Source organism: Rhipicephalus sanguineus, chromosome 10 (assembly GCF_013339695.2).
Source record: "Rhipicephalus sanguineus isolate Rsan-2018 chromosome 10, BIME_Rsan_1.4, whole genome shotgun sequence".
In the NCBI taxonomy this organism is placed as follows: domain Eukaryota; kingdom Metazoa; phylum Arthropoda; class Arachnida; order Ixodida; family Ixodidae; genus Rhipicephalus; species Rhipicephalus sanguineus.
In genome coordinates, this window is record NC_051185.1 from 56381239 (window position 1) to 56384965 (window position 3727).

Below are 3727 nucleotides of genomic sequence, written 5' to 3' on the forward strand. Positions count from 1 at the left end.
GTGGCCAGTGCTGACCGTCGACGGGGAACTAGGAGCTTCTACGCACTGCTGCGGGCGCCATAAGGAGTTTCTTGCGTCACGCTATGACATATTGCGGTGTCCGAGCTCTTTGTTAATACTCCTTCAAGTTATTTTTTTCTCTTGCTTTCGCCGACGTGTTTCGCGTGTCTCATAAACTACGGGTTATTTTTACATTCTAACTCTACGTTGTCTACGAAATATGAGCCTCTCCGTCATGTTTTTTCGTATAACAACTGCTGTATCAGTCACTTTTTAAACTTCCGCTACTCAACGTCCGTGAGTTATGCGCGTTGGAGGTCAGCGCACTCTGCCCGTATGTTCCTCTGGTGTGCTTCTAGCGCATAAATGTTTTTATGTCTACATCATCGTCTGAGCCTGTTTTCAGGCAGCCAAAATGGATGTAGTGCTTCCGTTCGTAATATGTGACGCGAAAAAAATTCAATTTTTCTGAAAGAGACAAGCTTCAGCTGGGTGAAAGATGTTGTGCTGATGTGTACTGTGACGTGTAATTAATGCCGGGAAAGAATGCATGCTCGTAGCACCGACGTATATTATCAATTTAGCACACGAGATATGTTCTTATAAATAATAAAAATGCTGAAAAGGAAATGGCATATTATGCTCCCTTGAGGGACTCCTTATTGGACAGTGTATATTTGTGACATTAAATTGTTAATATTAAGTGGTCTCCGATTATTCAGCTAAAATTTCAGTATAAATCTTGTATCTTTGAAAGCCATAAGTGAAGTTTTTAATTAAAACTTTGTGATCGAAAAGGTCAAGAGGCTTTGTTAAATCCACGTAAATACATATCATTGTGTTGAAGTTTCTTGAAGATGTGTTCCTTCATTTAAAAGGGCAGATTCTATTGAACGTGTTTCCGAAAATCGTACTGAACATTTATCAAGATATGTTTCTCAAGTTACTGAAGCGATTAAATATAATTTTTTTAAGCATTTTGTAAAAACCGAACGTAAAAATATAGGCCTGTGGTACTCGGAATCATTTTTTGTCGCTTTTATTAAAAATTACACAATGACGAACGATTTGCAATCAAGGAGGAAAGACTGCTTTAGCTATCTACTATTTAAAAGTGTACGTTAGATGCCCTTCCATAACGTCAAAAACAAATTTTGTAGGATGTAATCCGAGACCATCAATATCTCAAGAACTGGTGTTGCTCACCTGTTGAAATGCATAACCTCATTCGCTATCATAAAGGTGTTCTGTGCTGGAATCCCATTGCTAGTGTTTATATACGTGCTTATAAAGATAGAAAGACCAACAAGGTGTTCATTAAACTGCCGCGATATTTCTACACCATTAATTTTATAGTCTCAGCACAATCTTTATGTTGAAGGAACTGGTCCTGTAAATACCCCGTCTATGTAACCATAGGAGGTCCCTTTGTCAGTTCCTCCGAAACACTGGGACCTCCTGCTGCCATGTGTTAACTATGTAACTAAACAGAGTTGTTTAAATAAGCTTGACTTAACTTGACTTGAATCTTTTTTCACACGATGTCTGCGCGCTCATTGGCCGAGGCAAAGTAATTAGTATAGCAATCCCCGCCTGGCTTCCTGAAGGTCTTTGTGCAGATGCTCGCAAAACAATTTTGAAGCGTTTATGTAATTCAGCTCTTTTGTTTTAATGAAATGATTATATAGCTTATTTCAGTTATCTTACGTTCAGACGCGTGTATGGGTTTTCGGGTACGACGTTCAGATTTGATCAATTCTGCAGAAAAGCGTAAATTGTGACTGGAGGTAAATGAATTCATTGGTTCTGTCTGGTTCCTCTTTATTATGTGTGCACGGCCGATTCATGTTTAACAGCGAAGTTGTTTAAGCTAGCCGTAGTTTGTGCGGCCTATCAGAAAACTACCATCATAATGAAGGGGTATGTGCCACAGAAATTGGACAAATCACACTACTCACCACTGGTCCACTAAAAATGAACAAGGCAACAATTAGCCCAAGAAATGGTTCACTAAAAGAGAGAAAGCTATGGAAAGAACGAAAGAGAGAGAGAAAAATTTAGAGAAATAAGGTCAATGACGACATAAAAAGACAGAAAGACAGAGAAAGACATAGAAAGAGAGAGAAAGAGAAACACAGAAAGAGAGAGAAACAGAGAAAGAGATAGAAAAAAAGAGAATGACCAAGAGATAAATAAACAGAAAAAAAGGAGGCAGAAATAAAGTAGAGATAAAGTAAAGGACGAAAGAGAAAGAAAGTTAAAAGAGCGAGAAAGAGAAATAGGAAGAAATAGAAAGAAACAGATACAAAACAGAGATACAAGGAACAAGGAGAAAGAGAAAGAGAAGAAAGAAAAAATAAACAAAGAAGGCCACCCATCTGCGCTCTTCCTTCAGGCTTGGCACGACTAGTGCGAAGATGCCATACTATAGGGAACGGGAAATGCAATGGCGGCTGCGAGAAGAGCCCGAAGTGATGGAAGCCCTACGCCAACGACGACGTGTCCGTAGATCTATGAGAGGTGCGAACGCTCTATTCTGGAGCTTGAACATACGTGTCGTGACTAACCTGGTTAAAAGTCTAGCAACAACCTAAATCAAGCAGGTTAGACTTCAGAATTGTCCATTTTCTCTGTTTCAAGCCTTGCGCAACTATAGGTGCAAGCTTCGCCAATTGTTTTGTAGGGAGTTTCTAAAGTTCTTGTTTACCGGTTATTTACTGTGCGACGCGACATGTGCTCTGTTTGCTACGTTCTTGTTTACTGCATTATGTTTACTAGGGAGCTGAAAAAAAACAATAAGAACTACAGCGCGCTCGCTGTAGTTTTCCTAAGGAGAAGTCTTGAGGAGAAGTACATTAGCTTCTGAATAACTAATGGTGAAGTAGGCGTATAGTAGTGCACAAGTAGCATTTAGTCACATTATTATAACGCCGATAGGCTATATAAGTCAACTACCATAGTGAAAAATAGGCAACATTACTTTGTGCTGAATTGAGTAGGGCACGCTTCACAGAAAGCACGCACCTTTTAGAAAAAGTAATTTCATGGTGTATATTTAGTCTTAATTAGTTTTATACGGTAATTCGGGCCTACTTTACATAACAAGATATTTTTTCACAATTCTAGCAGCAAAAATGTTCTTTCTTTTATGCTAAACAAAGGACTACTTCCGAAACGCCGGTTTGCTTCCCAGGTGGAACGACTGACATTAAAATAGAGAACAGAGACAGAGCTTCAGCTGGTCGCGATTGCCGCACAATAGTGCACTTGTTTCACAGTGAACAGTAATGAAGGCTGAAGCCATTTGTACATGTCTTTCCTGCCTAAGAATTGGTGTAGTCACTGCGTCGCCTGCAGATGCAGTGAGAAAGGTCGCCTTTCCAGAATTGATTGTTCGGACAATGATCTGCGATCAAAGCTAGCTAGTCTAGCTGAGAGCGATAGTCTTGCGTCACTATACAGTGCGGATTCTCACGCAGATCAAGTTCAAGAGTTTCCTCGAGACCACAGTTATTACCCCTGTCGCGGTAGATCATTCGAATACGTAATATAAAGGGCTCTTTAAAGGATTCTTCTAGCCATAGCCGACAAAGCAAGGTGGCGTTCTAGTTAAAGTGAAACACGAAGGCGGAACCAAGAGTAAACAGGCGGTGCGGCTTATTGTTTCAAAAGCTTGCCGGTGCTCTATACACGGAGAACGTGGCGTCACGAGCAAGCAGGCGAAGCT